Source organism: Trichomycterus rosablanca, chromosome 16 (genome assembly GCF_030014385.1).
Source record: "Trichomycterus rosablanca isolate fTriRos1 chromosome 16, fTriRos1.hap1, whole genome shotgun sequence".
Taxonomy (NCBI): Eukaryota; Metazoa; Chordata; class Actinopteri; order Siluriformes; family Trichomycteridae; genus Trichomycterus; species Trichomycterus rosablanca.
In genome coordinates, this window is record NC_086003.1 from 17305514 (window position 1) to 17327959 (window position 22446).

General features: G+C 41.0%; 1 protein-coding gene across 1 annotated transcript in view; it reads right to left on the reverse strand.

Moving 5' to 3' along the window:
* The window catches only part of sgcd (sarcoglycan, delta (dystrophin-associated glycoprotein)), a 324184-nt gene extending 302132 nt beyond the window's left edge, over positions 1–22052 (reverse strand). Inside the window, exon 1 of the mRNA XM_063011239.1 lies at positions 21970–22052. The gene's annotated coding sequence lies outside the window, so the exon portion shown is untranslated. The remainder of the gene's footprint in view (positions 1–21969) is intronic.
* Between the last annotated feature and the right edge of the window lie 394 nt (positions 22053–22446).

Below are 22446 nucleotides of genomic sequence, written 5' to 3' on the forward strand. Positions count from 1 at the left end.
GTTACGTGTGACAATTATATATATATATATATATATATATATATATACAGTATATATACAGTATATGTACTGGTGCTGGTCATAAAATTAGAATATCATGATAAAGTTGATTTATTTCAGTAATTCCATTCAAAAAGTGAAACTTGTATATTATATTCATTCATTACACACAGACTGATATATTTCAAATGTTTATTTCTTTTAATGTTGATGATTATAACTGACAACTAATGAAAACCCCAAATTCAGTATCTCAGAAAATTAGAATATTGTGACAAGGTACAATATCTAATCAGCTAATTAACTCAAAACACCTGCAAAGGCCTTTAAATGGTCTCTCAGTCTAGTTATGTAGGCTACACAATCATGGGGAAGACTGCTGACTTGACAGTTGTCCAAAAGACGACCATTGACATTTTGCACAAGTAGGGCAAGACACAAAATGTCATTGCTAAAGAAGCTGGCTGTTCACAGAGCTCTGTGTCCAAGCACATTAATAGAGAGGCGAAGGGAAGGAAAAGATGTGGTAGAAAAAAGTGTACAAGCAATAGGGATAACCGCACCCTGGAGAGGATTGTAAAACAAAACCCATTCAAAAATGTGGGGGAGATTCACAAAGAGTGGACTGCAGCTGGAGTCGGTGCTTCAAGAACCACCACGCACAGACGTATGCAAGACATGGGTTTCAGCTGTCGCATTCCTTGTGTCAAGCCACTCTTGAACAAGAGACAGCGTCAGAAGCGTCTCGTCTGGGCTAAAGACAAAAAGGACTGCTGAGTGGTCCAAAGTTATGTTCTCTGATGAAAGTAAATTTTGCATTACCTTTGGAAATCAAGGTCCCAGAGTCTGGAGGAAGAGAGGAGAGGCACAGAATCCACGTTGCTTGAGGTCCAGTGTAAAGTTTCCACAGTCAGTGATGGTTTGGAGTGCCATGTCATCTGCTGGTGTTGGTCCATTGTGTTTTCTGAGGTCCAAGGTCAACGCAGCCGTCTACCAGGAAGTTTTAAAGCACTTCATGCTTCCTGTTGCTGACCAACTTTATGGAGATGCAGATTTCATTTTCCAATAGGACTTGGCACCTGCACACAGTGCCAAAGCTACCAGTACCTGGTTTAAGGACCATGGTATCCCTGTTCTTAATTGGCCAGCAATCTTGCCTGACCTTAACCCCATAGAAAATCTATGGGGTATTGTGAAGAGGAAGATGCGATACGCCAGACCCAACAATTCAGAAGAGCTGAAGACCACTATCAGAGCAACCTGGGCTCTCATAACACCTGAGCAGTGCCACAGACTGATGGACTCCCACTAGGTGAGATCTTGCATGGAGCTCCAGAGTGAGGGTGATTGACTGTGATCTTGTATTTCTTCCATTTTCGAATTATCGCACCAACAGTGGTCTCTTTCTCACCAAGCTTCTTGCTGATGGTCTTGTAGCCCATTCCAGCCTTGTGCAGGTCTACAATCTTGTCCCTGACGTCCTTTGATAGCTCTTTGGTCTTGCCCATGGTGGTCAAGAGATTTGAACGGAAGAAACTGATTCTGTGACAGGAGTCTTTTATACAGGAACAGGACTAATTTGTGTGACATAACCGGTCTGTGGGGGTCAGAATTCTTGCTGGTTGGTAGGCAATCAAATACTTATTTCCCTTAATTAAATACAAATTAATTTATAACTTTTATTTAATGTTTTTTTCTGGATTTTTTGTTGATATTCTGTCTCTCTCTGTTAAAATAAACCTTCCATAAAAATTATAGACTGTTCAAGTCTTTGTAAGGGGGTAAACTTATAAAATCAGCAGGGGATCAAATACTTATTTCCCCCACTGTATATATATGTATATAAAATTATTATTTTATTATAAATATTCTGCTCTCTAATAACGCTCCGGCTGTCTTAACCTGCAACATGGGTAAGCAATGGGTAAATGTTACAGTCAGCTTCCGGCGTACTGATAAGTTCACTTCATTTGAACAATTTCATTACCTTTGGATTGGAATCTCACTTAAAATGGTGGAATACCCTACCTAGTGCACTTCACAGGAACAACTGGGGTGAATGGAACGCTCCTACAGAATTGGCGCTAATGGTTGAAAGAGCGCTTTCTGAACCAATCAGACCTTCTGATTTTAATTTTTAGTAAGAAATGCTGTTATTTGTTCAGTTTGCATCACACAGATGATGTGTCAATGATACGCTTGATTGGCTTTCTAACAAGTTCATGTTTTACTTCACAACCAGGAAAAGTTTGGAGGTTTTTAATTATTAAGGTAAGCAGTGGTTATGATTTATTTTATTTTTTTTGCTGTGTTTGGGATTTTGGCCGCTGTGTCGTGATTTATCGTGCACTTTTGTTTTGCAATGAAAACAAAATGTATCAGTTTAAGCTTTTTACTGGTACCTTCTTGTTACGGAAATTACATTCATTTGCACAATGACTAGGAAAGTAAAGGCACTAAGTAAAACCGCAAAATACAGTTACTAATCTGTTGTTGTTTTTTATCTGAACTTACATATTATTTGTTTATTTCTACACTACATTTCCAATATATGTTTTGTGTATATTATATTGACTCGTGACGAACTCTAGCCTAAAGACTCGTGACTTGACTCGGACTCTAGCCTAAAGACTCGTGACGACTCGGACTCTAGCCTAAAGACTCGTGACTTGACTCGGACTCTGTCGTATTTTGTGACTTTTGAACATCTCTGCCGTGCTGCACACACCAGTTACTCTGGATATTAGCTGGTGGTCATAATAATGTGACTCGACTGTGTATTTCTACAGTTCATTTCTTTCTACAGCTATCAGACTTTAATAGAACAATTTCCCTGTTATTGTTGGTATTGTCCTAGCAATAGTGCAAGTAGAAGAAATTACTTCAGTTATGTACCCATTTAACTCAGGAACCTATTCTCCCTTTTATGTGCTTCACTTTTTATATTTCTCTTGTTTTTTAAGTTAAAAAGCAGCTTTAATTACTGAATGTTTCTTATTTCCGATAGCTGCTCAAGGTTAACATTTGTCTGACTTACTTTTGATTGAGTAGCATTCTAACAGAGCAATACACGAAGGGTTTTGAGTCAGACACCTGCATCGCAGTAACATATTAACAATCAATTAAACTAATGTATATCCGAGGCAGATTCAATTTTGTGAGTATATTTATAGACCCGTCTGGGCCTACATTTCATTTGCCGAAAATCAATCTCGAAGCTACGGATCTACTTTCAAGTGTCAGACAACAGTGAGAAATATAACAGGAGGAGCTGATGTAGATGCACCAGATGTAGGCAGGAAGACACACAATAATAAAAAAAACAGAGTTTCTTACATTTATTTTGACTTTTATTTGATTGCAGACAGGATGAACCAGAGATATTTCATGTTTTCTCTGCTCAACTTCATTTCATTTATTAATAAACATCCATTCCTGCATTTCAGGCCTGCAACACATTCCAAAAAAGTTGGGACAGCAAAGCATTGACCACTTTGTAATGCTGCCATTACTTTTCACCACACTTAAAAGACGGTTTGGCACCGAGGAGACCAAGTGATTTAGTGTTTCAGCTTTTATTTTGTCTTATTTTTCCTGCAAACATGTCTTAAAATGTACAACAGTACGGAGTCGTCGTTGTCACATTTTTCATTTCAAAATTCTTCATACATTCTCTATTGGGGACAGGTCAGGACTGCAGGCAGGCCAGTCCGGTACCCGTACCCTCTTCTTCCACAGCCATGCCTTTGTAATGTGTGCAGCATGTGGTTTTGCATTGTCTTGTTGAAAAATGCATGGACATCTTGAAGGCAGCATATGTTGCTCTAAGATCTCAATGTACTTTTCTGCATTAATGCTGCATCACAGAAGTGTAAATGACCTTTGCCAGGGGCACTGACACAGCCCCATACCATGACAGACCCTGGCTTTTGGACTTGTTGCTGATAACAGTCAGGATGGTCCTTTTCGTCTTTGGTCTGGAGCACACGGCGTCCATTTTTTTCAAAAAAAGACCTGGAATGCCGGTTCATCTGATCACAATACATGTTTCCACTGTGTGATGGTCCATCCTAGATGCCTCAGAGCCCAGAGAAGTTGACACTGTTTCCTAACATGGTTAACATAAGGCTTATTTTTGGACAGTAAAGTTTTAAGTGGCATTTGTGCATGTAATTCCATATTGTAGTGCTTGACAAAGGTTTGCCAAAGTAATCCCTCACCCATGTGGTTATATCAGCTATTGTTGAGTGGCGGTTCTTGATGCAGTGCCGTCTGAGGGATCGAAGATCACGGGCGTTCAGCTTAAGCTTGCACCCTTGGCCTTTACACACTGAAAATCCTCTGATTCCTTGAATGGTTTAATGATATTATGCACTGTAGAGGGAGAAATATGCAAATCCCTTTTAATCTTTCTTTGAGGTACATTGTTTTTAAACATTTCAATAATTTTCTCACACATTTGTTGACAAACTGGAGATCCTCTGATCATCTTTGCTCATTAAAGACTCAGCCTTTTCTGGATGCTGCTTTTGTACCAAACCATGATTACAATCACCTGTTTGGAATCTCATCATTATTTAGTTTTTTCACCTCATTACTAGCCCTAAATTGCCCCTGTCCCAACTTTTTTTGGAATGTGTTGCAGGCCTGAAATGCAGGAATGGAGGTATATTAACAAATGAAATGAAGTTGAGCAGACAAAACATGAAATATTTTGGGTTCAAACCGTCTGCAATCAAATAAAACTCAAAGTAAATGTAAGAAATACTGTCCCAACTTTTTTTGATTTGGGGTTGTATATTGGATCCAACCTTTTTATTATTCATATCAGGCTTAGAATGGAATAAGTCTCACCAGGCAGAGACATTTTCCTTTACTCAATGATCATAATCACAAATTTTTACTAAATAGAAAGATAACTGGAATAAGGCTGTTTAAGTGAGCCTGATATGTCTGATTATTATAGGCAGAAAAGCGTCTCGTTATATAATACAGAGGAAAAAAGTGTCACACATGATATTGAAAAATAGATTAATGTATCCACTGAGTAAAACACACTCTGGGCAAATTTAAAGTGTGATCCATTATTAAGATCCTCCATCCTCTCAACCAGTCATCCCTAAAAAATAGATTGAGGGGGATTAAAAATGTAATTCCAAAAACTTATTAGTCAATCCGACCAAGCATTCAACAGGTAAATTTGACTATCATTCATGTAGTCATTGTGATCTATAATCAATTTCCCTACATTAACATACTGGAGGATGCTTCTACACCATTAACTGCAAACCATATACAGAGACTATCTTCAATATTTATGGTAGGCGAGTTCTGCACCTGCTGTGCTATATCCAGTCTGAGAGTGTATAAATGTTTAAAATTCATACCATTATTCTTGTGCACTACATGGTAAAAAGTACCTCATATCACCCAGAGTAAAGACAAGGATAATCTAGGGCAGATGGAATGGCTTTATTTGTCATATATACATACAGTGTACACGTCTATATTTTGGCTTCTCCATCCATTCTTTGGGCCTCTGAAGCCAAGAGGTTTAAAAGTCTTGCTGAAGGGCTTTACAGTGGCTGCATGGCAGGGATTCGAACACACAAACTTTCAATTGGTAACCTACAGATCTACCCACCAGGCTACCACTGTATGTTAATCTAGTTTAGATGAAATGGCTTTATTTGTCATATATACATATACTGTACACGTCTATATTTTGGCTTCTCCATCCATTCTTTGGAAGGTGGGGTCAGAGCACAAGGGTCTCTGAAGCCAAGAGGTTTAAATGCCTTACTGAAGGGCCATTCAGTGGCTGCATGGCAGGGATTTGAATGCACAACCTTCCAGTTGGAGGGTTGGAGATCTACCCACTAGGCTACCACTCTATGTTGACATCTGACCATGAGATGATTGAGCATCCTAATCAAAAACAATGGACATTTATACAGCTATCCCAGCATTTATATAAACTAATATAAAGTATAAAGTATTGGGACACCTATTTATTACACCTAGAGGAGCTTTTATAACATAATTATCAGTGTCTAGTCTGCCTCAAGCGACACAATACAGAGGGCAGTGGAGAAAGCTGACCCATCTGTGCAGCCAACCATTTCAAAGCAATGACAGCATAGTGACGTGATTCTAAATTCATAGGCATTAATATAAAGTTGGTCACCCATTTGCAGCTATAACAGTTTCCACTCCTCTGGGAAGGCTTTCTATAAGATTTTCTTTGCCCAGTCATCCAGAAGAGCGTCTGTGAGGTCAGACACTGATGTTGGACGAAAGGGTCTGGCTCGCAATCTTCGATCTAGTTTCTCCCAAAGGTGTGCTGTATCCAGTATGAGAGCATATAAATGTTTAAAATTCATACCATTATTCTTGTGTACTACATGGTAAAAAGTACCTTATATCACCCAGAGTGAAGATAAGTATAATCTAGTTTAGATGAAATGGCTTTATTTGTCATATATACATATACTGTACACGTCTATATTTTGGCTTCTCCATCCATTCTGTGGAAGGTGGGGTTAGAGCACAGGGGCCTCTGAAGCCAAGAGGTGTAAAGGCCTTGCTAAAGGGCCCTACAGTAGCTGCATGGCAGGGATTTGAATTCACAACCTTCCAGTTGGTAACCTACAGATCTACCCACCAGGATTCCACTGTATGTTGACACCTGACCATGAGATGATTGGGCATCCTATTGCAAAACAATAGATATTTATACAGCTATTCCAGCATTTATATAAACTATTATAAAGTATAAAGTATTGGGACACCTACTTATTACATCTACAGGAGCTTTTACATTAATATGAAGTTGGTCACCCATTTGCAACTATAACAGTTTCCACTCCACTGGGAAGGCTTTCTACAAAAGTGTATCTGTGTAAATGTATTTGCCCAGTCATCCAGAAAAGCGTCTATGAGGTTAGAGACTGATGTTGGGTGAAAGGGTCTGGCTCACAATCTTCAATCTAGTTTTTCCCAAAGGTGTTCAGGGTTGAGGTCAGGGCTCTGTACAGGCCAGTCAAACTCTTCCACACTAAACTCACCCAACCATGCCCTAATGGACCTTGGTTGTGCACTGGGGCAGAGTCATTCTGGAACAGAAAATGGTATTCCCCAAACTGTTCCTACAAAGTTGGAAGCATACAGCTGTCCAAATTGTCCAGGTTTTCCTTCCACCAACCCCTGAAATTATCCTTCCTTCACCAAACTTTACAGTTGGCACAGCACAATCAGGCAGGTAACATTTTCCTGGCATTGGTGAGCAACTGGACACCAAGCATACACCGATCAGCCATAACATTAAAACCACCTTCTTGTTTCTACGCTCACTGTCCATTTTATCAGCTCCACTTACCATATAGAAGCACTTTGTATGACATGGTGGTGGTGTGTTAGTGTGTGTTGTGCTGGTATGAGTGGATCAGACAGATTTTTAAACACCTCACTGTCACTGCTGGTCTAAGAATATTCCACCAACCAAAAATATACAGCCAACAGTGCCCCATGTGCAGCATCCTGTGACCACTGATGAAGGTCTAGAACAGAGGTCACTAACAGGCGGACCGCGGTCCGGGTCCGGACCCAGAAGCTGTCCCATACGGACCCTGACCTACAGTCAAAACAGAAAGTTAGGATTTGAAACCTGACGGAGCGCTTCTATTTTAACCGGCGCAGCTTCTGTACCATTTACGGTAGCGGTTTAGTGGATGAGAAAACGCACAGACACCAGAGATCACGTGACACCACTCAGCCAATCAAGTCTGTGCATTCCAGTCGGTAAACACCGCAACTCTACAGATGAGAGAGTTAGAGGCGAGTTACATGTGAAAAGACGGTGGAAAGAAAAAGAAAGATAGCGAACGTAGAAAAAACGAAGGGAGAGATACAGACGACTGTGCAGGAGAAAGTTGAGAAAAGACGAGTGAGACAGGAGACAAATAGCGCTCTCCAAAAAAGAAACGTGTACAGAGAAAATACAGCATTTAATCCGTGATGGAGAGACTCATTTCTGTTCTTACTTCCCACTGGAGCACAATTTATTTTTATTTTCTCCTAATTTGATAAGAGAAAGGTTTGATAAGGTGGGGTGGTCCGGGTCCTTTCTGTGTGGAGTTTGCATGTTCTCCCCGTGTCTGCATGGGTTTCCTTCGGTGCTCCGGTTTCCTCCCACAGTACAAAGACGTGCAAGTGAGGTGAATTGGAGACACTGAATTGTCCATGACTGTGTTGGATATAAACTTGTGAACTGATGAGTCTTGTGTAATGAATAACTACCGTTCCTGTCATGATGTAACCAAAGTGTAAAACATGACGTTATAATCCTAATAAACAAACAGACATTTGATTTGACAGTCAGTTATTGATTACATGCAGATGTTGATACAACTACTAGGCTACTTATATATAATATATATCAATATATATATTATATATTATGCAATGATAGCTCAGTGGTTAAGGTACTGGACTAATAAACAGAAGGTTGCCGGTTCAAGCCACACCACCACCAAGTTGCCACTGTTGGGTCCCTGAGTAAGGCCCTTAACCCTCAGTTGCTCATTGTGCAAGTCGCTTTGGATAAAAGTGTCCGCTAAATGCTATATATATATATATATATACTGTATATATAGTTAAACATTCCGGACCTTTGTTTCAAGAAATTTTCTCTAACTGGACCTCTTCAAATTTTAGTTGAATACCCCTGGTCTAGAAGATGACCAACTCAAACAGCAGCAATAGATGAGCGATCGTCTCTGACTTCACATCTACAAGGTGGACCAACTAGGTAGGAGTGTCTAATAGAGTGGACAGTGAGTGGACAATGTATTTAAAAACTCCAGCAGCGCTGCTGTGTCTGATCCACACATACCAGCACCATGTCAGTGTCACTGCAGTGCTAAAAATGATCCACCACCTAAATAATACCTGCTCTGTGGTGGACTTTGAGAGTCCTGACCATTGAAGAACAGCATGAAAGGGGGCTAACAAAGCATGCAGAGAAACAGATGGACTACAGTCAGTAATTGTAGAACTACAAAGTGCTCTTATGGACAGTGAGTGTAGAAACAAGGAGGTGGTTTTAATGTTATGGCTGATCGGTGTATACCAAGCATTGGCTGAACTGTTATATAGTATATCATAATTTTTAGGATTGTGTTGAACCCCGCAGCATCTGACTTGGTAGTTTGGTTGATCGTTCCTCTTGGTAAGCTTCAGCTTTTCCATAGATTTGAGCAGCTCAAGATTACAAAGCAATCATGAAAAATACAACAATGTTGACCTCTAAGCAATGGTTTCAGGATCAAAACGCAACTATTGGGCCACTAGGACACTCCTCTTTAACTTCGAAGTTCAAAAGGGATTTTTTAGCAAAACAGTCAAAAATACTTCCAGCTATTACCATCACTAAACCTAAATCCTGTACCACAGCTATATCTTCAACTTCAAAGTGCTGCAAGTGAGCTTAAGCTCAACAGTCATGCACCCCTATGCAAAAAAAGAGCTAGAATACTTAATACTTCAAAACTTTCAACACAACAGGGGGCTCGCAAGCCCAAAAGCAACCTACCCCCACCTCCTAAATATACCACTGGATTGATGAATTATGCATAACCACTTGGAGGTCTGACTTTGTGTTTTAGCTCATGTCAGAAGAATACTTCACGCTTAAATGTTTAGTGTCAACTTTTATTTGTAATAAAATACTTATTTAGGGATGTTTTGTTGTTTAGGTTTGTTACCTTAGTACTACTGAGTAAGGAAGGAATTCTAGCACTTTCTAAAGAACTGTATACTTATAAATTTAAGAGCAGAATGGAGAAAATGAATCACATTTTAAAATGTTGTAAAAGGCGCTCAGGTGGTGCTGCGGTGAAACAAACTAGCATACCAAAACTGATATTTGGAACTCGTCGGTTCGAAACTCAGCTCTGCTATCCGGCAGGCTGGGCGCCTACACGAACAACGATTGGCTAGTGTTCGGGGGAAGGGGGGGGTGTCGGACGACCTCTGCTGACTGATTGATAGCACCTGCACAGAGACAAGGAATAATGTGTTGATCAGGGTGTGGCTCTCCAAACACAAAGCTGAACTCGCCTCGTGCAGGTGAAAAGATGCAGTCGGCTACTGCACACGTGTCGGGGGGGGGGGGGGATAGTCTTGGCTATCCTCAACCAGTGTGGAGATCAACATCAGTAGAGAGAAAGCATAATGCAATCGGGTAATTGGATTCATACACTTAACATAGTCTTCATGCAGCTTTACAGTAATCCAGGTACAGTAAAACACACCCTCCTTGGGTGGCTTAAACAATAATAATGCCTAAATTTGGAATCAACAATCAAGAGTGATCACATAGTTTTGGCCATGTCTGGTTTGCACATTCACTGAGCATTTCATTAGGTACACTTACGTGGTGTGTACATTCATTGATTATTTAATACGCAACACCTACCATACAGATGAAATTTCTGGGTACACTACTGACTGTAGCCCATCTGTCACTGTGTACACTTTGTGTAACGAATGAGCTAACGTGACATGAGGGGGTGGACACACACGCAGACATGACAAGCAAACATTTATGTATGAATACAAAAAACACAAGACAGGGGTACACAAGACAAGATCAGACACGAACACACAACCTATGCTAAATACTAATCTAAATGCTAAAATGCTCATGCTAATCTAAAACACAAGAAATAAGAACCTAAACCCTAAGCTAAGCTAACACATGCTAACAAAGAACATGAACCATACCACAACATGGGACAATACAGTAATCACTAAACAAGACTTCTAACTAGAAACATTAATCAGACTACAAGACAAGATACCATGAACAGGATGATTGTAATACTCATGAACAAGATAACTAAACAGTCAATACCAAGCAAACTAACCAAAAACCATGAGCTGGTGAAAGCCAAAATAGTCTCCACCGAAGGATCCACAGCTGCCTTCTTAAATTCCATAAGCATATTACCTGAGACGAGGTGCAGCTGTGGATAATTAGCAGAAGACCAATAATAATGAGGGGGGTGTTGGCTTAACACTGAAAACAAACCTTCCAAACATGTGCTCCCGGAGAGGTGGGCACGTGCACATGCATGAGAGGACATAGAGGTTGGATTGGTGACACTGGGTAACATTAATCTAATACAGATTAGATTATGGTTTTCATTCTAGCTGTTCTAGACAAAATGCTTAAGCTTTGTGCATACAGTATGTAGGACATTTATTTTCTTGTAATCTAACCTAGATTATTATACTACATGCCCAAAAGTATGTAGACACCCGTCTTGATTATTGAATTTAGGTGTTTTAGCCACACTTATTGCTTAAATCATGTATACCATTTAAATAACATGCTTTAACTATGTTGCACCATGACTGTGCTTCTGTGCAGCAAGCCAGGTCCATAAAGACCATAAAGTTTGGTGTGGAGAAACCTCAGTAGCATGCACAGCGCCCTGGCCACAACCCCACTAACACCAGTGGGATTCAAATACAAATGTTGATTCAAGCAAGGTCTTCCTGTCCAATATCAGTGTCTGACCTTAGAAATAATCTTTGAACTGGATATGTATGGATTCCCAGAGATGCACTTCAAAATCTTGCAGAAGAGTAGAGGTTGTCATAGCCACAACAAAGGGGGAGGGAAGGGGTAACTCTATATTAATTAATCATGTTAACAAGGTTTAACAAGGTGCGCAACACTGACATACACTGATCAGCAATAACATTAAAACCACCTCCTTGTTTCTAAACTCACTGTCCATTATATCAGCTCCACTTACCATATAGAAGCACTTTGTAGTTCTACAATTACTGACTGTAGTCCATCTGTTTATCTGCATGCTTTTTTTAACCTGCAATTACCCTGTTACTCAATGGTAAGGACCCCCACAGGACCACCACAGAGCAGGTATTATTTAGGTGATGGTGTGTTAGTGTGTGTTGTGCTGGTATGAGTGGATCAGACACAGCTGTGCTGCTGGAGTTTTTAAATACAGTGTCCATTCACTGTCCACTCTATTAGACACTCCTACCTAGTTGGTCCACCTTGTAGATGTAAATTCAGAGACGATCGCTCATCTATTGCTGCTGTTTGAGTTGGTCATCTTCTAGACCTTCATCAGTGCTCACAGGACGCTGCCTACAGGGCGCTGTTGGCTGGATATATTTGGTTGGTGGACTATTCTCAGTCCAGCAGTGACAGTGAGGTGTTTAAAGACTGCATTAGCATTGCTGTGTCTGATCCACTCACACCAGCACAACACACACTAACACACCACCACCATGTCAGTGTCACTGCAGAGCTGAGAATGATCCATTGAAGTCCTGACAATTGAAGAACAGCATGAAAGAGGGTTAACAAAGCTTGCAGAGAAACAGGTGGACTACAGTCAGTAATTGTAGAACTACAAAGTGCTTCTATATGGTAAGTGAAGCTGATAAAATGGACAGTGAGTGTACAGTGTTATGTGGACACCTGATCACGAGCGTAGTGGACTCTATGCTAAAACATTAGATATTGTTATGGAGTAACTCCCGTCTTTGCTGCTTTAACAGCCACCACTCTTTTAGGAAAGCTTTCCACAAGATTTGATATGTGATTATTTGGTCAAAAAGCATTTGTAGGGGTCAAACAATGATGTTAAATGATGCAATTTATCATGCAGGACACTGAATTCCTTCCACGCCAAAATCTTCATATAAAAAATATACATTATTTTTAGCAATAGATGTGGCTGAAATGCTTAAATTAAGTAATTAGACCTATCGTCCACATTCTTTTGGCCATCTAGTGTGATTTAAGCTTAGGAGTCAAACAAACCAGTGTTTTTTGTTTTTTTTTAGTGCTTCCCTTTGTAATCACCTGTGAGCTTAACTGATCCGACAGCTACCGTGCCACATTTGTTATGGCGCAGAATTGGCAAGGCACATCTGTAGGTGGCAATAGGAAAGCAAATGAGTTTCCCGCTACCATCACCAAGGATTCATTGGACCTTGCCTGATTCATTCATCTGCAGACTCTCAGGCAGCATTATATGCACCGGAGTCTCCACAACGCAGACAGACGATGTTGACAGAGATTTTATTTTCCAGCGCAGAGCTGCAGGACAGCTTTTCTGAGATAAAGAAAAATAAATTATATAAACAGGGGATGTTGCTGAAAGACGGGGAAAGGGTTGATCCAGCAGGCAAATAGTGTAAGCTCCAATAATGGATGGATGAATATGAGAGAATTGACAGAATAGGCAAAGTCCCTCGCTTTCAAGTTTTTGATGAGATTCTGCCCAATGTCCTTTCTGAGGACACGATTCCCCGGAGGAAAACTTCAGATAAAGCGTGACTTCACAAAATAATGCATAATGCATTAATTTCAGCATGCCTATGTACGTTGAAAGGCATTATTCATTCATTCTTTGTCTGGTTTACCACCGCTTTATCCTACTCAGGGTTGCTGCAGGTCCTATTCACCAGGACAGGTCGTCAGTCTATCACAGAGAAAACACACACACTGCTACACCTGGGAATCGAACCCAAGACTTTCTTGCTGTGAGGCGACAGTGCTACCCACCGAGGCTCTTGGCCAAAATTTTGTTTACTGTGTTTGTTGGAAATTTGTGTCCATTCAGTCAAAAAAAAGCAGTGGTTAGGTCAGGTATTGATGTGGGACTAGATTACATTCCAAGGCTCTGTGTAGGCCACTACTGCTTCCCCATACTCATACCCCAGACTCGTCAAACCATGTCTGTGTACCTTGCTTTGAGTCATTTTGGACCAGGAAAAAGCCTTTCCCAAACTGTTTACAAGCATATACGACTGAAGTGCAGGTATTAATCTGATGCACAGGTTGCACTATCCAGTTACTATTTACATTCTCACATTTAGCAGATGGGCACGGTGGCTAAGTGGGTAGCACTGTCGCCTCACAGCAAGAAGGTCCTGGGTCTGGGTCCTTTCTGTGTGGAGTTTGCATGTTCTCCTTGTGTCTGTGTGGGTTCCCTCCGGGAGCTCTGGTTTCCTCCCACAGTCCAAAAACATGCAGTCAGGTTAATTGGAGACACTGAATTGCCCTATAGGTGAATGAGTGTGTGTGTGTGTGTCTGCCCTGCGATGGACTGGCGGCCTGTCCAGGGTGTTACTTTGTGCCTTGCGCCCATTGAAAAGCGGGGATAGGCTCCAGCAAACACCCTGCGACCCTGATTGGATAAGCAGTTAAGAAAGTGAGTGAGTGAGCATTTAGCAGACACTTTTATCCAAAGCGACTTATAGTATACAGTCTAAGCAATTAAGGGTTAAGGGCCCAACAATGGCAACCTGGCAAGGGTGGGGTTTAAACCAAGGACCTTCTACTTATTCGTCCAGTACCTTACCACTATGCTACAATCGCTAGTCTACAACTGCCCTCTATGCCCTCTACTAATACATTTCTGGCTTGATATGACTAAACACAACACACATTACATACATTTTTACAAACAATAGGGGGCGGCCCCCTCACAGCAAGAAGGTTCTGGGTTTGATTCCCAGGTGGAGCGATCTGGGTGGAGTTAGCATGTTTCCCTGTATCCGTGTGGGTTTTCTCCCACAGTCAGCTTAATTAGAGCTAGTACAAAAAATAAACTCCATCAGCGCTGCTGTGTCTGATCCACTCATACCAGCACAACACACACTAACACACCACCACCGTGTCAGTGTCACTGCAGTGCTGAGAATGATCCACCACCCAAATAATACCTACTTTGTAGTGGTCCTGTGGGGGTCCTGACCATTGAAGAACAGCATGAAAGAGGGCTAACAAAGCATGCAGAGAAACAGATGAACTACAGTCAGTAATTGTAGAACTACAAAGTAATACTATATGGTAGGTGGAGCTGATAAAATGGACAGTGAGTGTAGAAACAAGGAGGTGGTTTAAATGTTATGGCTGATCAGTGAATATACATGAATTAGCACTGTTTATTTAGGTACGTAAATTAGGACCTAAGCGTCCACAGCCAATCAAAAAATACTGCTTGGCGTAGCTATCACATGATCCAATATTAATGTTCTGCGAGAATAAATTACCGCCATTGTTACACGAATGTGCACAGCAGCTACTAGAGAATACATGTCGCTAGAACCTTGAGTATTGGCTTTTGTGTGTGTGGAGCAAAAAATGATTAATATTTAAGAAGTATCTGGTTTTTTTTTTTAGCAGTACAAATAGCTTCGCTCTGCTGGAATGCCTGCCTGAATAGATTTACAGCACAATACAATGAAGGAGATAGAGTGAATTAGTTTCAACTTCCAATGGACCTAAAAAGTGCATTCAGAATGTAAAATGCATCCATTAAATACTTATTCTATACACAGGAACAAACTTTTAGTCATTTATTTCTACTTTTTTATAACAGCAAAGACATTAAATGACATTCTGTATACGAAAAGAAAGCATCTGTATGTCTTTGCCAAGGATCTTTCAATATTCATAAATATTTAACTTAGATTAGGTCCATAAAACAAACATACGACATATACACCGATGTTGGTCCCCCTTTTGCTGCCAAAACAGCCCTGACCCGTCAAGGCATGGACTCCACTACACCTCTGAAGATGTGCTTTGGTATCTGGCACCAAGATGTTACCAGCAGATCCTTTAACTCCTCTAAGTTGTGAGGTGGGGCCTCCATGAATCAGACTTGTTTGTCCAGCACATCCCACAGATGCTCGATTGGATTGACATCTGGGGAATTTGGAGGCCAAGTCAACACCTCAAACTCATTGTTGTGCTCATCAAACCATTCCTGAATTAGTTTTGCTTTGTTGCAGGGCGCATTATCCTGCTGAAAGAGGCCACAGCCACCAGGGAATACGGTCTGCATGGTCTTCGGTGGTGGACAGGGGTCAACGTGGGCACCCTGACTGGTCTGCGGCTATGCAGCCCCAAACACAACCAACTGTGCTGCAGTGTGTATTCTGACAGCTTTCTATCAGAACCAGCATTAACTTCTTCAGCAATTTGAGCTACAGTAGCTCGTCTGTAGGATTGGACCACACAGGCCAGCCTTAGCTCCCCACGTGCATCAATGACCCTGTCGCCGGTTTACCACTGTTCCTTCCTTGGACAAATTTTGATATATACTGACCACTGCAGACCGGGAACACCCCACAAGAGCTGCAGTTTTGGAGATGCTCTGACCCAGTCGTCTAGTCAACACAATTTGGCCCTTGTCAAAAACCATTGTTCCTGCTTCTAACACATCAACTTTGAGGATAAAATGTTCACCTGCTGCCTAATACATCCCACCCACTAACAGGTGCCGTGATGAAGAGATAATCAGTGTTAATTCACTTCACCTGTCAGTGGTCATAATGTTATGCCTGATCGGTGTATATAGATTATATTAACAGCATTCTTTAGCATTTAGTGACGAGGGTTTGGCTGCCTGCCCTAGCTTACAAAGCTAAAAATCAAGAGGAGGAAGAGACCAGACTGCATTAACAATATTGTGTGCAGCTACTTTATAGTTAAAATGTGACTGACATGACATGCCAGCTAAAGTCCATAAACTAATGAATGTATCAAGTTTATGGTCCCAGTATCTTCCTTTAACAAATAAAACAATGTTTGCAGTCTTCCAGTCACCACCGATGAAGTGCACAGTTTTACCATCATACTGAGGTATGACTCCACCACACAACTTGACCACAGGTCTGTTGTAGAAAACTGGACGACTTTAAATATATCCGCTTCCAGTTCCCTTATAATGTAAAACATACCTGGAATCCAGTGTTTTAATTATTGCTCTGAAAGCTTCTTTCTCGACTGTCTATAGAGGAATCGTGTCCTTGCACATGTGGATTGTTACTGTGTTCATAATGTCGTTGTTTGCAACAGCCGTGGCTCGACAAACCAAACAGTGTATAGTGTTTTAGTCTGTTCTAAACTGCAGACACGCCTCATTTCTTTGGCAGGTTCTATTCTTCTATTCTAGGTCTTCCTCTCTTCATCCTCCATCTGTTTTTTCACCATATCAAGAAAGCCTCTCTCATCTGTTAACACTGTCATGCTAACACTTCCTGGCTAACTTGTGAGCTGTATCTGCACAGCTTTCCATAGCGCTTGATTTGCTGCCTACTGAAGCCTACAGCTGTCGTATTAACTATGCTACGGTATGGGTGGAATCAAAGACCGAATGTACCATCATACTGCCCAGCACTAATTCCAATATTTCATCCCCAAACTGACTGAAAGTAGATAGTAATGCTTGTTTTGGTTAATGGTAATCATAGTGCAATGATAAAAATGCCAGTAGGATAGAAATAATTTGATTTGAATGAGAAATTTGACTCTGCAGCTGTTATACCTTAGGCATTAGGAATCACATGCATCTTACTACTTACAAGTAGGTTCAAAAATCTACCACAGGGGCATTTTGCAAATATACTGATCTTATTATTTAATGAATTGGAGTAATTACTACATTTAAAGTTTAAATAGCTGGACCTAAATTTGTAGTGCAAGCGGTTGCCTTCAACACAGTTTTAAAACATAATGATGACCCCAAGACACAGAGTTAACAAGCCATTTGAAAGATTCATTACTAGCAGGTCTTTCAACTTCTGTATGCTAATAGGTGGATTGTCCTACATTACATCCTGGTGCCATCTCTTTCACGGCTATAAGATGCATACATGCCTGATTATCCTCATGATCTTGAGAAAACAGGATTTACTGGACTGGATGAATTTTCACCATCCCAGAACCTGTCAATGGTTCAACGTTTGTCAGTTCTCAAACCACTGTCATTGGATGCTCACTATGGTTGCCCATGTGCACCCCTTGTAGATTCGGAGATACACCAGTATAGTTGTCTGACAGAAACAATGTGGCCCTTATCAGAATCACTCAAATCTTTATGCTGCCCATATCGGCTGCAAATAAAACATGTACTATGAGTAACTACCATCAAAAGAACATTTATTATACCCCTTGTGTGTATATAGCCTGTTATTGCAGGATGGTCCTAATGCTTTAAGGTAACAATATATATTAGTTGGTCACTTTATAAGGTTCTCATATTATATGCACTAGGGGAACTATAAACATGCAATTACAATAAAAGACAATAGACCATCTGTTACCGTACACATTCTAATCAGTGAAGCAAGACCCTTGTAGATCACTAATGAGAAATTATGTGTTTGATTCTTAGCATGGTGATTATACTGCAGTGTGTATGAGGTGCTTGTGTAGGGTGTAGCATTGGACCTGGACACTTTTTGAGACACACCTGTCAGTTAGTTTATCTCTAAAGTTGTAGCTTTTCTTTTGTCATCCATAAGCTATATGTATTTTTCATTTAGTCCTACAACATTGATCAGTTTCATTTGGATATGTCTGGTGGCTGGATATGTCTGATGGCTGGATATGTCAGGTGGCTGAATACGTCTGGTGGCTGGGTATACCTGGTGGCTGGATATACAGTATCTGGTGGCTGGATATGTCTGATGGCTGGATATGTCTGGTAGCTGGATATGTCTGGTAGCTAGATATGTCTGGTGGCTGAATATGTCTGGTGGCTGGATATGTCTGATATCTGGATATGTCTGGTAGCTGGATATATCTGGTGGCTGAAGTATTCTCAATAACAGCACTTCTGCACGTGCTTCACACACTTCACTAACTATGCCATTTCTATTGCTGTGCTGAGAATGATCCACCTCTAAAACCCTATCTACTCGATGGTTGTCTGTGGTGTTCTTTTCTGTTGATGAATGGAGTAGATAGGCTGTAGAAAGTCGGTAATTGTATACATACATACTATTCGTATGATAGGTGGATCTACAAGAACAGTGACTGTACAAACCTCATTTACAAAAAAGGTGGGACAAAAACGTTTTGGGACATTACACACACACCATACGACCAAAAGTTGTCGTACGTGACATTTCAAGAAGTGGAGAGAACTTATGAGCAGTCATAATTAAGAGAAGTTTAGTGTTCCTGTGTCGTTCTATTAGTACATTAATCCATGTTAAGTGTTTTAGACTCAGAAAAGCTGATTCTTACAATTTCTCAGCACTGAGCTATAACACAAGTTTAAAAGTGAAACAGTGAGGAAAACACAGATACATGTGGACGGCAGAACACATCAAGTTTAAGGGTACAAATTTCTCCATGAAGTATGTCGAGTGTCAAAGATTTTGAGTTTAGGGGACGTTGAGTTACAAGGTACCACTATATAATAAATATATTATTGCGAGTCACTCATATGAATTCATCTTCAGTATCAGTCCCGGTAATATATTCAGAGCATTTCCTGGAATCACAGGAAGCATTCTGGACAGGATGCTTCACTTGTTTACACCTTCGAGACAAGTTTTGGGGAGGTGGTAGGAAACCAAAGTACTCCGGGGGGAACCTTCATGGCCCAACTTGATCCATATTGTAATTAAAAATGTGGATTAAACCCAGTATTTTTAAGCTTTGAGGCTATAGGGATATTTGCTGCACTACCATGCCACACAGTATGTACCTAATCACTACAGACAGACAGACAGACAGACAGACAGACAGACAGACAGACAGACAGACAGACAGATAGAGTTGAACAAGCAAAATAAGAAAAACTAATACAAATAAAGTAAGGTGAAGTAAATGTACAAAGTGCATGTATACAATATACTGTATGCAAAAAAAGTATGTGCAAATTGTGCACCTGATACAATAATAATAATAGGAGCAGTACTGTATCTTATTCTTATAATAATATACACTGATCAGCCATAACATTAAAACCACCTCCTTGTTTCTACACTCCACTTACCATATAGAAGCACTTTGTAGTTCTACAATTACTGACTGTAGTCCATCTGTTTCTCTACATACTTTTTTAGCCTCCTTTCATGCTGTTCTTCAATGGTCAGGACCCCCAGAGGACCATCACAGAGCAGGTATTATTTGAGTGTTGGATCATTTTCAGCACTGCAGTGACACTGACATGGTGGTGGTGTGTTAGTGTGTGTTGTGCTGGTATGAGTGGATAAGACATAGCAGTGCACACAGCAGATAAACACCTCACTGTCACTGCTGGACTGAGAATAGTCCACCAACCAAAATTATTCAGCCAACAGCGCCCCATGGGCAGCGTCTTGTGACCACTGATGAAGGTCTAGAAGATGACCAACTCAAACAGCAGCAAAAGATGAGCGAATGTCTCTGACTTTACATCTACAAGGTGGACCAACTAGGTAGGAGTGTCTAATAGAGTGGACAGTAAGTGGACACGGTATTTAAAAACTCCAGCTCATACCAGCACAGCACACACTAACACACCACCACTATGTCCGTGTCACTGCAGTGCTGAGAATGATCCACCACCTAAATAATACCTGCTCTGTAGTGGTCCTGTGAAAGTCCTGACCATTGAAGAACAGCATGAAAGAGGGCAAACAAAGCATGCAGAGAAACAGATGGACTACAGTCAGTAATTGTAAAACTACAAAGTGCTTCTATATGGTAAGTGGAGCTGATAAAATGGACAGTGAGTTTAGAAACAAGGAGGTGGTTTTAATGTTATGGCTGATCGGTGTATGTATACACAATATGACCAATAATATACATTGTTTAATATACGTACATTATATTATATAAAAGTAAAAAGTAACCTAAGCCTCAAATTAAACCTGAGATGCTGGAGCTTTAAAACAAACTACCTACTGCACCACTATGCCACCATGTCATGACCTAGTCCCTCACAAAATATCACAGACACCATGCAGATATCGTGATGTAAGAGAATCTGAAATGGGCAAAATCCACATGGCCTTAAGGACAGCATGACAAATCCTACAGAGTCAGAAACCAAAGCCTCAGATTAAACCTGAGACCCTAGAGCTTTAAGATACCCATTATCTGCTTCACCACTGTGCCACTCAGTCACAACCTAGTCATTCACAAAATGTCACACAGACCAGCGGGCATATTTGTTAGAATTGTGCAGATTTTTCTTTTCAAAACATCTCATTATACATTTGAACTTTAAGCCAAGCCTTTCATTTAAAACTTCTCACTGCTCGTTACAAGGCTGACGGTTGGCACTCTGTACGTGAGCACTGAGCCTAATTCTCTTCTCTGTCAATTGATTTTCTTCTATGGAGGTAGTTCTCTGTCCTTTGGCAGGGCAGACTGCCAGCTCAACTCGAGCTGCTCATTAGACTCTCCGGTGACATTCGCTTCTTCTTTTTACTGTCAGTGACCTAGCCACGTTCTAGATATCCACAGAAGATTCCGCCTTAAATACTTCTGGTCTACAATGACCTTTTAGCATATCAGGAGATGCTGGTAGACCTGTTGGTGAGTAGTGTATATGCTAGGAACTGAAAAAAGGACAGTAAGTCCAGGAAGGACTGTATAAGTGCACATGCTCAGGGGTACCATGAGATTACATTATTTACAACCCTCTAGGAATCCAAGACCACAGATCTTTATGATCCACTATGAGAGCAGGTTTGTGGTAATGTTTACATGCAGATACAAAATAAGTAGGAGTGCTCTTGTCTTCATCGCTTCCCTGTGAAATAATACCTAACCCCAGTAATCCTTTGTAAGTTTCAGAAGCCCTGAGGCTTCCATCCTCTTGTAGGTCAATCTGTGACAGAACAGATGGTGCCGTACTTTAAATTTTATGTTTTCTATCTAAAGAGGCTGCAGAGACTTAAAGTAACCGAGGATCCATAAAACATTTGAGTCTAGAGTGCCATAACTTAACCTGGACACAGATGCGTCCTCATACAAGTCACAGAGTACATAAAATATTAATCAGCTTTACAGAAAATTATGTACAGATTTAAGAAGCGCCCATGACAAAACATGGACCAACACGGTGTAAGCACATCCAGCTACCCCAAAAGCTCACAGATTCAAGACAATGTGTCAACTCTTACCTCTTTATTAGATGCCGACAATCGCAGCCTCGAACAAGTCAGAAATGCATTGAGCTGGAGTGCTGCCAGTGCCGCCTTAAGACTCTGCCTGGCTATACTGTTCCAAGCTGTTGAAGAGCAAAGAAGAAGTCGAAACGGCTACCAAAGTGAGTAATCAGCCTCCATGAGTCTCAAAAAAGGTAGCACGGGCGGCCTCTGATGTCTTGGTAGAGTCGCTCTCGGGCACCGAATAGCAGGGAAAGTGCAGTAGTCCTGACAGAAGGTGAGCACACAGTGCTGGGCATCCTCCGGTAGGTAATGGGATGGTGAAGAAAGGGCAGGTGGACGAGCACGCCTGTAATCCTCAGAGCCGAGACCCGGCAAGCGAGAGTCGCCTCAACATTGTGTTTCGTCTGCGAGCGCCTACATCTCTCTTTCCCCCCACATCCTCAGAGCTGCCTTTATTTATCCTGGACAGGAGTGAACAGTGCACGCGGG